Raw genomic sequence first — 14,968 nt, 5'->3', positions numbered from 1 at the left:
AGAGCATTATATTAGCTAACTCTTCTAGCAATGTCAACTGCCTAAATTATGACAGTGAACAACGTGGCGAAGCACAATGCCATTTAACCGTATCATCTTCAGCTTTACCTAGGTGTGGTGTGTCGTCTTCCGGAGCCCTGGCTTTGCTCTGCCGCGATTACTCCGCTTGCTTTTGAATTTCGGAGGGTGCTGCTTTTTGGGGAGAGACCTGCTGACGACGAGAGTGTCGAGTGCTGCTGCCGGAGTGAGACGGGGAGTTTAGTTTCAGGTTGTGTGGTAGCGCAATGTTGCGGGAAAGGTGGTATAACTTCCTGTGAACGCACGTGATTGCTACGAGCGTGTGTACTCGGGACGGCGGCAGTCGTTCTGGACGGGCTGTGTGATAAGGAAGCTCGGCGTGGCAACGGTTGACGCGGCGTGTCCGCGTTGCTGTGGCGGAACTGGGGCGATTGACATAACTCGAGTTGGTGCTGGTTGCAACATGTCGCCGAATGCTTGTCTGCCTTCTGCGCTAACGGTGAGAATTTCTTGACTTGATGTGTCTCACTCAATTTCTGCCCGTGTCGTAGGGTGTGTTTTGCTCTAAGGTCGTGTGCCATGGTGTTTCGCAATTTTAGTAGGCTCAGGCGTGCCCTAAATCCCTATTCAATGATCTGCTGTTATATTCTCAAGTGTAACTATCACTAGAAAAGAGTGTTAACTCTCTGTGCCTTAATAACTGAACCTAAAATATTATCTGCGGTTGAAATTTTATTCTGACTCAAGTACAATAACGATCTTGTATTTTACAATTTGTTCAGTAGTGCTATTATTCATATTTAGTACTGGCCGTCACATTTACTAAGTCGAAGATTTACGAAGGCCAGTGGGTGTCGTTAACAGTTCCTGCCTAGATAGGCGCTATATTTTAAACCATGTGTTTCAATGTTTAGTAATTTTTATTTTATGTGTTACAGAGAGTTGCTGTCATGCCCTATGTGGACGATTCGCCACGTTGGTGAAGTTTCTAGTTGTTCTGCTGGTCTGTGCCATATTCCTAAAGCAGGCAGTCTTAGCACAGCTGATTGTAAATTTTTCCTAGTGGTGAGGAGCACGGCCTGGTTTTAAGTGCCGACTCACTAACGTCAATCATTCTCAAATATTTAATACTACTGATATTAAGGCCCTTCAGGCCGAGTGGCGACGTCACTACATCTTTTTGGTTATTAATGTTATCTTGTTAGTTTGTTTCATTAAAAATAACCTTTGGTATATGAATTTGTCTTTTGGTCTTTACTGCTCCTTTGGACGAAGTAAATTAACTGTTGGTTTTGCATTCTTGTAGCATTATCAAAACAGCATTTGTGGTTATATTTGATTAGCCCTTCTGGGCGAATGATTAAAGTCATTCCTTTCAGTAACTTATTGTATTGGTCAATATATATATCACAAAACACTATATATATATATATATATATATATATATATATATATATATATATATATACCACTGAACAAGTGTTTTTTAATGTTTAATAAAATTAAATTGTGTTTGGAACTGTAACCTCATTTGGGTCTATGCTTTCATGCCCTGCAGCCTTTGAGCTCTGCATTCCTTATGTTTCGATTAAGTTTTCCCATACCACGACGTATCAGCCACGCTTGTAACGTCTACCACAGCGCATCTCTGTTACAATTTCGCACGTGACAGTAGCCCAACGTTGGACCACGTGGGGACGTCAGGGCAGGTATACCCGTTGTCAAGATCCCATTCAATCCTGTCTGACCACCACAGGGAAGGACCACTGTACTTTGTGGCAGGCACACCATTATAAAGCAACTACGGACGTTATGGCCACACAAATGAAGAATTTAATGTCGCCTTGTCAGACATTTCCAGTTGGCCTCTATTACAGACCACTGGTGATCCTTCACCTCAATAAAGCGAAACGTATCTGTTGAAGAAGATCACGCTTTTTTGTAGTTGCAAAGACAGAAAAGAAATATCCTTAATAATTATAAAGAAACTACGGACACTATGGTCACACAAATGAAGAATTTAAAGTAGTTTGCAACAAACGTCAAATCGGCATGAAGTACACAGCATGCCTGTGTATGCAAATGATTAGCATTTCAGACGTACCGAAAAACTCACGCAGGGTAACCCTGTCTATATTCTGTACATAAGAAATGTCTACGGAACGTATTTCTATTTCCAAAATCACGTTTTAGTGACTGTTGTTTGTGAGAAAATCGTGTAAATTGCGATGTATACAATGGAAACGTATACAACACGCGTCGGAATTGGAAACTGGTTGGATCATAACGTATCGAGACGCCAGGCTATCCTTCAGCAATACTGTTACTCATGTTGCTCAGGATCGCACTAGTATCAGGCGAATACGAAATCGATGGGTTCAGGAGGGCCTTATTAAAGTGCATGCTAAATCTTAATGATCCCAAAGGAATAGCGCACAAGGCAAAAGGAAGAAGGAAGATTAAATTTTAACGCCCTCGTCGTTATAGACGGACCGCAAGCTTGAATTGTGAAAGAATGGGATAGTAAATCGACTTGCCCTTTTCAGGGGAACCATGCCGGCATTTGGCTGTAGCGATTTAGGGAAATCACAGGGAAGGTAGACTAGGATACACATAGCCCCTGGTTCCAGGTGCGTCGCCTAGCAACGTTTCTCAGCTTTCTGTTTCCCCACTCCCTGATTGTGTGCTGACGTCTACGCCAACACTGGCTGGAAATGGGAATAAACCAACATCTTCTCGAATGTGGAAGACAGACAAATTGATCGCTCGACCAAGGGGAGAGTAAAGCTGTGCCGTGTATTTTCAAATGGTTCAAATGGCTCTGAGCACTATGGGACTTAACTTCTGAGGTCATCAGTCCCCTATAACTTAGAACTACTTAAACCTACCTAACCTAAGGACGTCACACACAGCCATGTCCGAGGCAGAATTCGAACCTCCGATCATAACGGTCGCGCGGTTCCAGACTGTAGCGCCTAGAACCGCTCGGTCACTCCGGCCGGTCGTATTTTCAGTAAGTCTTGCAGTAAGAGAAGTACGTAGCAAGACAGTGCGGCGACGTCTACAGCTCCAAGGCAACCATTATTGTGGCTTCATTCGACGCGGCAACAGAGACAATGAAGCATTTAAGGCACAACATTGGGAACACCAATGGCACCATGTTGTCTTTTCATAAGGGTCCCAGTAGAACAGTGCGAGTCATGTGGAATGGAAATGTACGTGACTGGGGGCTCGGAAATTTCCAAGAATGATTGCCTATCGAAGTTGTGGAGTCCAAACGATACATATCGAACGTTGCGATCCTAAATTGATCCTGCGACTCTGGTGTAGGGCCTTATGAGTATGACTGCGGTGGTCACTACAGCAATGACAAGAGAAGAACGTTACATTAATACTTGTTGTAGTGGACGAATCCTTCTGCTTTGAGTGTCTTGTAGGACTGAAACATATCTGTAATAACTTTACTACTCAGGCAGTATGAAGTGCTTTATCAGACGCACTAAAGTGACCTTGTCTCTGGACAATGACCACGAAACACTTCCGGGACTCTCATTCTATCCCACCGAATACCCAAATATGATAGTTTTCACTCTTTGAAGGTCGTCCTCTCTGTTTCTTCCTTCTTGCTATGTGCGATTCGTCCATTTCAACTGGTCCGCCAACCGGTTCACTGTCGTTAGTCACTATTAGATACTACACTTCTCTGAAAAAACCAAAATAGTCGCACACAGAATTAGCAGATAACTTAGTTTCCGATGCTGTTGCTTGCAAGGTGTAGTCTTGAATCCACCAAGATGGAAGAATTACGCTGGTCCGGATGGATAATTTGGAAGAATTCAACCAGGTTTTCTTCCTGATACTCGTTCGCTTTACGCACTCTAAAAATGGTTCAAATGGCTCTGAGCACTATGGGACTCAACTTCTGAGGTCATTAGTCCTCTAGAACTTAGAACTAGTTGAACCTAAGTAACCTAAGGACATCACAAACATCCATGCCCGAGGCAGGATTCGAACCTGCGACCGTAGCGGTCTTGCGGTTCCAGACTGCAGCGCCTTTAACCGCACGGCCACTTCGGCCGGCCTTTACGCACTCTCTTCAATAAAATTGTAACGGTATTTCAGCATCGAAACTCTTCTTACGAAGTTTTACACACCTCGCACCACCACGGCCTACACGAGTCCCTCCTTACCGCGTCCAGTAATACTCCATATTTGCGACAAAGAGCCAATCAAATGTCTACGCCAGATAAACATGGAATTGGATGTTACCATGTGAGAGAATCCGCCGAAGAAACGTCAGGAATACCAGACATCCCACTCACTACCGATATAAATCGTCTTGGTTTCCCTACCAACTCACAAATAATTCATGGAGGTGTGTAATTTAGAGCAACTAAGGGGACCACGGAAAACAGATAAAAATAACGGCCACATATAATTGATCATAATCCCCGCCGCCAGAGTCGCATGATCGATTTAGGATCGCACGTTTCAAATGCATCGTTTGGACACCGGGACTTCGATAGGCAATCATTCCAGGAAATTACTGGGGGCTCCGTGTGGAGCAAATATTTGCATTGAGTCATCGTCATGCCAGACCAGCACATGAAGTTCTGGTATGACGTACCCTTGGCTACACAATGAAATCACCTCTGGTTGGTATAGCTGATTATATGTAACAGCAGCCGTTATATTAATGACGCATGAAAGGTGATCTTCTAAGTAGGCTGTTAAGGTTTTTTATGTTGGTAACGCCACGTAGCGCTCTGTATGAAAACGACTTACTGTGCTGTGTGCAGTCTGTGGCTGATTTGCATTGTTGGAATATTTGCTATTGTAGTGTTGGGCAGTTGGATGTGAACAGCGCGTAGTGTTGCGCAGTTGGAGATGAGCCGCCAGCAGTGGTGGATGTGGGAAGAGAGATGGAAGGGGATCAGTAGTTCGTGCCTTCAGTAGTTACAATCTTTTAATTAGCTGGCAGTATTGGCGCTCGCTGTATTGTAGTAGTTCGAGTAACAAAGATTTTTGTGAGGTAAGTGATTCGTGAAAGGTACAAGTTATTGTTATCAGGGCCACTCTTTTGTCGGGATTATTGAAAGTCAGACTGCGTTGCGCTAAAAAAATAAGAATTAAAAAAAATTGTGGGTCAGTTTACTGTTGATCAGAATAAGTAAAGAGAGAAATGTCTGAGTATGTTCAGTTTTGCTCAGCTGTTTGAAAATCAAATAGCGTAAGACGTTTACCAGCATTCTCAGTTTTAATTTTTCTAAGGGGATGTTTCACTCTTTATGCCGCACCTTGACCGTCTCTATCTCCTACATGATAACAAAAGGCCGCATGGCGATGTGCTATTCAGCTGGAGAGTGTGTTCGACAGTTGCTCTGACCGGCAAGTTCACCCGATCTCTCACTCACTGGAACCATCTGGTTGTAGGTTTCCCAGAGACTGACACCGGCAACAGTCGTCCGCCACTGTTATTCATGAAATATGGAAGGGACTGAGGCAGGATCGCAATACTTAAGCGTATCGGTCATCCACGCTCTGTTCGGATGAATGTGCAGCCGGGTTACAACCTGAACGACCCGTTGTCCCCTCTCTCACAATCCACAACAAACTACATATGTATTGAAATTTCCTGGCTGATTAAAACTGTGTGCCGGACCGCGACTCGAACTCGGGACCTTTGCCTTTTGCGGACAAGTGCTCTACCAACTGAGCTACCCAAGCACGACTCACGCCCCATCCTCACAGCTTTACTTCTGCCAGTACCTCGTCTCCTACCTTCCAAACTTTACAGAAGCTCTCCTGCGAACTTGCAGAACTAGAATCCCTGATACCATACAGAATATGCACACTAAGAAATTTTGTTATTTGTTCTCTTTGTAACGCCGGAAATGCATATCCTCCTATTTCCATCTATTGTACTATAATTTTTTTCCTTGATTTGTTACCTCAAGATATGACATTTCTGTCTCTTTATATATTGTAATTGTTTTACTATTTGTATATATATATTTATGCATTTATGTCGTTGTATAATTGATTTGTTTCGTAAATATTATTTGTATTTTTACGCTGGGTCTTGCCTAGGGAAAACTGCTATCGAACGATTACATCGATAGGTCGTGTGAAGAATCAAAGTGTGTAGGATCTTTGGTAGTGTAAACTCTGCCGCGTGGAGCGCGGGCTGAGCAGAGGGAGAGTCTGGCTGGAGTAGCGAGTGGAGCAGGTGTGTTGTGTAAAGCTCACGCGAGTTGCCGCGCTTTCGGGGTTTGGCAGCATGTAATAGCGCTCGACTTGCGATGATAGTTTCTGACATGGTGTCGCGGATGGGAAGCATTAGCTGGCGCACATCAAGAGCCCGTTTCGCCTGGTGACCGTGTCGAGAAGAAGGCGCGCCAACATCCAGCTTCTGCAACAGCGACAGCCGACAATGAGTGACTGTCGCCACCTCCTCGATCGACGGCTTCAAACCATCAATCAGCTAACAAGGAAGACTGGAAGCAAGTAAAGTTTTAGAACTGTATGGCAGACCTCAGCTTTTCAAACTGTACCATTTTCGTAACTATAATTACAGCAACTTAGCATGAACATTTGTTGCTCACTGTCCCAATTGCATTACCAAGCAAGGTCCCTTCCTTTTCCGGAATGAACCCGAGTGTCGTTGAAATTCAAACGCCAGCATTAAAATAATAATATAGCATTTCACTGCTTTAATTTCAAAGTTCAGTTAAAGCATTAGCTGGCTACAATATTTAGATTACACAAGCACGAATTAAGAGTGCGAGTTTTGTTACCGTATTTTAGTTGCCTGTGACTGCAGCTCAGCTTGGTACGTACTAAATTTTACTATTGTTAATTGTTCAGAATCATTTAATTCAAGTTCAAAGTTAAATCTCTTATTTCTAAATTGCGTAGATTCAAGTAGCTTTTGAAATGATTGTTGAGGTAGTCCAAGACTAACCGTATTTTACTGAATTTCGATGTGCTTCAGAAAGAAAGCTCACTATTAACCTCAGTCACTAAATTAACTTTCGATGTTCCGGTTTTATTAATTCTTTTGCTAAATTAAGTCAGAGTGTAGCGAAATTTATTGCTTCTGACAAACTTTCAGTTTTCACACTACGTGTCAACCTTCAGTTGCCACACTTCTAGTGCTAATTATATGTGTAATAACCTTTCTTTTTCAGTTACTATAGTAATTGTCCTTAGGACTGGCGACCATAATTTCCCCCAAATCTCAAATATCTAATTAACGCTAGTTAATTGTTAACGTAACGGCCGCACATTTACTTTCTTTATTAACTTTACCCCTTTTCAAAATTAATTTCCACCAGTTTCATTAGCATTTTTCCTTTCATTTAGATGTAACCCTTTCCTCCCTCTTTACCGACAGATTAACTTCGGTGGCGATTGCTTTTCCCAAATTTCCATTAGGTACACGCGGTTTAATTTTTCACTGTCATTAAGGTCCATAAGTGAGGGGGAGGTTACATCTTCTGTGGTGGCGCAACGGCGAAGTTTGTAGATATAGACAGATATTTCCGTGAATTTAATTTGTAGTATGCGTAGCTGCGAAGAAACCTGTTATGACCGTATTCTCGACTGACCATTGGTGTTCCGAAAAAGACGTCAACCAATTACGGTTTCTACGGATACACATAGCTCGTGGTTCTAGGTGCGTCGGCTAGCAACATTTCTCAGCTCTCTGTTTCTCCGCTCCCAGATTCTGTGCTAACGTCTACGCCAACACTGGCTGGAAATGGGAACGGTAAGACGACTGTAAATGGCCGCAGCGTCTTCCGTAACGGAGAAATACAGCGGCGCGGCCACGGGCTGTTGGCGCAACACTCTGTCCTCATCTAAGGGGCGAGCAGAGGCGGGTAGAGCCGGGTAGACGCCCGCAGCTTCCGCCGAGAGGCGTCCATGGGAGGCTGTGGCGGCGGAGCTGTCCCCACTAATGTCTCAGCTAGCCTCTGGAAACGCTGCGCCCTACTGTACACACCCACCTGCATTCGAGGTTATGTCACTATGCCGTGCTTTCTGTACACTTACGGTTTTACGTAGCCTCAGGCACAGCATTCTGTCCTCGGTATCTTCTTTCCTTGTTCCAAGCACCTAAAAATCCTTGGCCACTTGCTCTTTCAAAGTTATTTTTTGTATGCCTTCGGATTTTTCTTTCACACTTTTCTCAGTGTTGATTGCTCCTCTCTTCAGACCGAACCCTCTCAGTCGGCCTGTCGTGGCTTTCCCAACGACATCTGGTTGAAACTTCCTGGCAGATTAAAACTGTGTGCCGGACCGAGACTCGAACTCGGGAACCTTGCCTTTCGCGGGCAAGTGCTCTACCAACTGAGCTACCCAAGCACGAGTCACGCCCCGTCCCCACAGCTTCACTTCTGCCAGTACCTGGTCTCCTACCTTCCAGACTTTACACGAGCTCTCCTCCGAACTTCCTGAAAGAGAGGATATTGCGGAGACATGGCTTAGGCACAGCCTGGGGGATGTTTCCAGAATGAGATTTTCACTCTGCAGCGGAGTGTGCGCTGATATGAAACTTCCTGGCAGATTAAAACTGTGTGCTGGACCGAGATTCGAACTCGGGACCTTTGCCATTCGCGGGAAAGTGCTCTACCAACTGAGCTACCCAAGCACGACTCACGCCCCGTCCTCACAGCTACTCTTCTGCCAGTACCTCGCGTACTACCCTCCAAACTTTACAGATGCTAAGCCATGTCTCTGCAGTATCCTTTCTTTCAGGAGTGCTAGTTCTGCAAGGTTAGCAGGAAAGCTTCTGTAAAGTTTGGAAGATAGGACACGAGGTCACTGGCAGAAGTAAAGCTGTGAGGACGGGGTGTGAGTCTTGCTTGGGTAGCTCAGTTGGTAGAGCACTTGCCCGCGAAAGGCAAAGGTCCCGAGTTCGAGTCTGGGTGCGGCACACAGTTTTAATCTGCCAGGAAGTTTCATATCATCGCACACTCCGCTGCAGAGTGAAAATCTCATTCTGGACATCTGGTTCATTATATACGAGGGTTGTCCTGAAGGTAAGTTCCGATCGGTCGCGAAATGGAAATCACAGTGAAAACCAGAAACGTTTCATTTGCAACAGTTAGGTACACCTTCAACCTACTTCTCTACATAGTCGCCGCTCCAACTTCAAGTTTTTTCGTATTGTTGTATCAACTTTCCAATATCCTCGCCATAGAAAGTAGCTACCTGTGCTTTCAGCCAGTTTTCTACACTCATCTGCAGATCGTTGTCTGTGGAAAAATTTTTTCTTCACAATCAGCGGTTCTTGTGAGCGCAGATGAGACACAGGGGGAGCCAATTAGAGACTGTATTGTGGGTGACGAAACACTTCTCATCGGAAACGCTGCAGTGTCTTCATTACCCCTGCATTGTGCCGCTGCAGAAAAAAAAAAGTCAAATGACTCTAAGCACTATGGGACTTAACATCTGAGGTCATCAGCCCCCTACACTTAGAATTACTTAAACCTAACTAATCTAAGGACATCACACACAACCATGGCCGAGGCAGGATTCGAACCTGCGACCGTAGCAGCAGCGCGGTTCCGGACTGAAGCGCCTAGAACCGCTCGGCCAAAGCGGCAAGCTTTACGGCCGAGAACTGGCATAAAAGAAGGAACTGCTCGACAGTTGTGTTATGTGGGCCGCATGACACAGGCGAAATCTCTAACAAAGCCCTCGTACTTGGCGGGAGACGCTATTCCCTACGCATCTTTACGTGCTCACTGTTCACTCAAAACTGGAAAGAGCGGCGCGACACGATCCACGGGCATACTGGAGACACTACCCAACACATCCGTGCGAAGCTACCGGATTTTCCCAGTGGTTTCCATTTCGCTACCGATCGTAACTTACTTTCTGGACAACCCTGTAATCTTCCTGAGCTCTCCGTTCGTACGCCATCAGCATTCTCTTCCCTCACAAACTTACCGAAATTACTTCCGCAGGATCCTATATTCAAATACCTTTACCTTTCTCCCTGTATACTCACCCATTCTCCGTATGGCTGCAGTATGAAGTAATACCCGTTTGATTACATTTTTATACATCTTAATTTTGGTTCCACTTATAAAAAAAAGTGCATGACAGTAATTTCTTGAGTGAATATGATGCTGTGCGTACCTCTTTGATCCTTGCTTTTATTTTTCTTTCGCATCCTTTCTATTGTTTGGTACCACCCGCTGGTATTTAAACGAGCCTGCTTCTTCATATTCGTAGTTATGAGTCAGCAAGGTTTGCCGCTTTTTGTCTTGTAGTTAATCACCAATAGAATTATAGATTATGAGATTGTTGACACTCTCTGTCTTACAAATTGGCAATGGTCGAATATAAAAAAAGTTTTAGCGTTCATTTTATAGCCATTATTCAACCATAGAAGCCGGCCGCGGTGGTCTAGCGGTTCTGGCGCTGCAGTCCGGAACCGCGGGACTGCTACGGTCGCAGGTTCGAATCCTGCCTCGGGCATGGGTGTGTGTGATGTCCTTAGGTTAGTTAGGTTTCAGTAGTTCTAAGTTCTAGGGGACTTATGACCTAAGATGTTGAGTCTCATAGTGCTCAGAGCCTCAACCATAGAAAACCTACAAATTTGGACAAGTAACGTTCGTTCATGTCGTCCTCGGAATGTGAGGAGCAAATTATGGTTACCTTCGGAGATTTAATTGCCCTCTATGGAATAACTTACCAGAAATATCGTGGAGAATTAAAAGGAACAACATACTTCCAAATTTACCCATTCCACATTTTATTATCGGTACATCATCAACAGAGACTATGTTATCTGTCTACAGACGCAATTTATTACCTACAGTGGTATAATTGTAGGTCAAAGGATCGTTGACGGAAATAACTACCATGCATATTTTTACTGCAATTATGTACTAAATTATAAGAAGAATAAGTAAAATATTACGAAAAACTGTTCTCGTATTTGAAATATCTTCTCTCTAATAATAATGGTCTTCGGTAAACGTAAACAATAACAGCATGAAGAAAACAAAACTTAAATGTTATATTTCATCAGACAAGACTTGAAATAGCATATTATGCCTGAACGAAGAGAATAATGCACAAGCACAACATTTGTTTACACATTTGCTTAGTTTATAAAGTGTAATAAGATAAATGGGAAGAAAAACTAGAAATGAAAAAGACAGGTCTTGTGGAAGCTGTTTCTCAGATTAATATGGAATGTCTGAAACTGAATGTAATCAGAGGAGTCCCAGCTATCCTTTGTCCCCTTCTAGAAGAAGATCTTTTTGTATACAGGTCAACGACGTATCAAGAAATCCACCAGATGGTACTGGTACCTGGAGAAAGAAAAATTCAAGAAGACTACCCTCTTCTTGAGATTACAAGAAGAAGCTTTAAAGGAACAGGAAGGCGAAACGTACGATGCTGACGAATTTTAATGGGTATGTGTTTTGTACTAGCGTCAACTTTGTAATAAAATTTAGAAGTTTGTTTTTGTACATACAATGTGAATTTCTTTATCCCAAATATTAGCTTGCCTTAATAAAACTTTTTTGATAAGTAGTCTTCGGGTGTTTACATTCATCTATGCAATAATATAATCCATTATGTAGTTGTCTGTTTTCTATCACATGCATGTATCGATAGTTAAATAAAATTTAAGAAAGTACTAAAAATAAATTAATAACTTTTCTCATAAAATTGAATAAGTTGAACTATTGAACTGCGTTTGGTGAATGTACATAAAAAACCTAGAATGTGAAAATTGAGGTCTACATACCAAAAGCCAGTTTTGAAAATACCATCAAAATAATGTTAAAAATCCAAATTAAAAAACCAATGAATTTCTGCACTTGAAAGGTTGGATACGGCTACAAATTTACGTGGCAGATATCATTTAGATATTCAGTCGTATTCGGTAGAGTAGAAGAAAAATTAAATTTTTTTATGAATTCTTCTCTAAAGTAGTTAAATCTCAATAATCAGCGGAACTCAATGCAGTCGCTGAAAAACTTTGTACATAATGTGCAGTTGGCCGTGAACTTAATTTCTTGCAGAGTATAGATACAGATATAGAATACGTGTCTCCTGGAAAGGACATCCTCAAAGTTTGAGCTGGTGATGAAGAAAGCTAACATCATTTTGACAATGGGTAGGAGAAGTGAGTACTGCGAGGTACTGATAAAGATGATTTTCTTAAAAAAAAATTGGGATTCATTTTATTAACAGCATTATTTAACTTTTATGTTGAACATGCGCCGGAATAAAATTTTGGAACACGAATGCGAATACAAGGTTACCAAACTCCAATGTTCGGACTTGCACACGATACCGTCCTCATGGACGAGAAAGGCTGTGGCAAAGCTCCCACGGAAATAATGAGCAAAAATAGTTAGGCGAACTTCCACTCTCTTAGTATCACAGAGTAGAAAAAGGAGTTAGAGAACTTTCTAGATAGTAAGAGTGCTTCAGGTATCCAAGCTAAGGAATGTAATAACAAGAGGCTGATCGTTGAGAAGAAAGTGTACCATAACGGAATCACTGTACCAGAACCAAATACCGCCAGAGAAATCAGGAAAATGATCATGAAAGTGTACCTCTGGATGAAAGAAATCAATGGAAGTAAAATGTGGTTCACGAGATATCCAAAGAAGGGAACAATAACATGAGATACCAAATGATGATGTTAACATTTAAGTGGGCTACATACCATGAAATGAAGATTCAGTGAAAAGGATAGATCACAACCATACTCCAATTATTGCACCTTTATCAGCAAGGACCGATGGACAGAATAAAACAAACACGAATAGTTTAGTTGGCTAGGTGAGGGACGGTAACGATGATCATCTTTAGAGACAGATAAAAAGGTCAATATGTGAAACAAGATTAGAGAATACGCAGAATGTAGGAGAAATGATGAGCAACAACATATCTTCAAGCCAGGAAGATAAGGAGCATACAGTCAAATCAAATGCAAGAACAATGACATAAGACAATTCTAACTTCATCGGATCAGACCTAATGTCTGTGACGAAGAACTGTTGGCTACATTGGTTCAACAATCAATCATTTTAACTATGAGTCGCTATTACATTTACAATCTCTGGCCATATTATTAGACAGATACGATTTTTTTTGACAGTTCGTTTATTTCTGGGGTTTGGTATTGTAAACTAGCACACTATCATTTTTTAATAGGTTGAATTTTGTTAAAGAGCTATTATTGAAAGAAATGATCTCATTCGTTGCGTTGCATCATTCTTGTGAGAGGTGATTCTTGATGTTCATTTACCAGCTATAGTTTTAAGAACAGCAAGGTCTGGTGCATTTGAAGTATGTGTGCATTATTAACGTCTGGTGTTGTACGTTCCTGGTGTATTTACCATCTGTAGCCTCTCATAATAAGGTTTGCTGATTACTGGGTAATTTTAGACTCAAAAAGATACGAAAATAATGAGTAAAGATGACATGCCTCCTCGAAAGGTAGCGGAGGTAAGAACACTGATTGACATGAATGTGTATTGAAATAGCAAAATTCCTTGAAGACAGCATATCAGATTCATTCGTAAGGGGTGTAAAGATGAAAACTGTTTCCGATGAAAAATTAGTCATTCAAAGGAAGAACAGGTGTGGCAGAAGACCAGAGTTTGAGGGCTCATTGAAAGGGATATGCCGTGAGAATAATGTCTGCCTGTACAAGAGAAATTAAAATGAAACTCCAACTTAGTGGCGCTATTCCATCTAAAAGACCTGCAAGACGCAAACTTTCACAAATAAACTCCAAGGCTTGTGCGCCTCCCTGAGAGCAAAAACTAACTGCCGCCGTGATGTCGAAACATTTGTATGGGCGAAGGAGAACAAGCATAGAGATTTGGACTTCTGGAAATGGATGAGTATCATTGAATTAGGCAATATTTGCCTTCATACAGTAGTGATAAATAAACTTTCTGATTTCAAGGCCAGTTATAAATCAAATATTATTGGATTTCTCATTTAGTTTCAGATTTGATTTAGTAATCGGTCCATATTTAAAATTTTGGTAAATTTTCAGTTTGTACGAAGACGCCCTGGTGAATAGTTTCATCCCAACTGTATTCTGCAGACTGTGAAACATCCAACCAAACTCATGGTATGGTTCCTCATCAGTGACAAAGACACTGGAAGTCAGTACCCGGTTGAAGGAACATGTGGGAAGACCAGTACAAGGAGATGTTAGGGAGAAGGCTACTACCTAAGAATAAAGAGTGGTTCCCTAAAGGATGACCATTTGTGGTTATGCAGGACGGAGCTCCATGCTACAGAGCACGACCGGTAAAAGCGTTCTTGTAGTAAGATAATATCGCTTTGTTACCCGGACAGGAAATTAGCCCGACAAAATGTGTCTGGGACCTGGTAAAAAGAGAAGCGGCAAAAGAAACAATCACTACAAAAATTCGTCTCACTGGAAAGATTATTCAAGTCTGGTATCATCACCCACCAACTCTGTACAAGCCTGTATTAACAGTACGCAAAGGCGAATAGAAGCATTAACAGCTACTAAAGGCGGCGTGGGAAAAGCGTTAAGGGGCTCCGGAAAGGCTCAAAATCATGAAAAGTTCAATTTTTACTTCTTTGCGTTTTCTGAATCTGCAGACTATTACCTTTTAATAGATATATAATTTATTCAATTCCGAAGACTACAACTATTTTTAAATTTTTTTTAAATGTGTTCTACATGGGCGTGACCCACTGTGGCGCCGTTAAACTGCTGTCAAATGGTGTTATTATTAACGTCCGTGTTCATCAGGTACATTTTAGTGATGTGAGATGCAATAATGGAGGTGATAAAACCTATTTTCAGAGACTTAGCAGCACCTGAACTGTTGAAAAAGTGTATTCACGGAAAAACTCAAAACCCCAATGAAAGTGTAAATAGTGTTATATGGTCGAGAATCCCCAAGACTGTATTTGT

This window comes from Schistocerca cancellata, chromosome 9 (assembly GCF_023864275.1).
Source record: "Schistocerca cancellata isolate TAMUIC-IGC-003103 chromosome 9, iqSchCanc2.1, whole genome shotgun sequence".
NCBI classification, from domain to species: domain Eukaryota; kingdom Metazoa; phylum Arthropoda; class Insecta; order Orthoptera; family Acrididae; genus Schistocerca; species Schistocerca cancellata.
The sequence above is the reverse complement of the archived record's forward strand: the minus strand, read 5'-3'. Positions refer to the sequence as shown.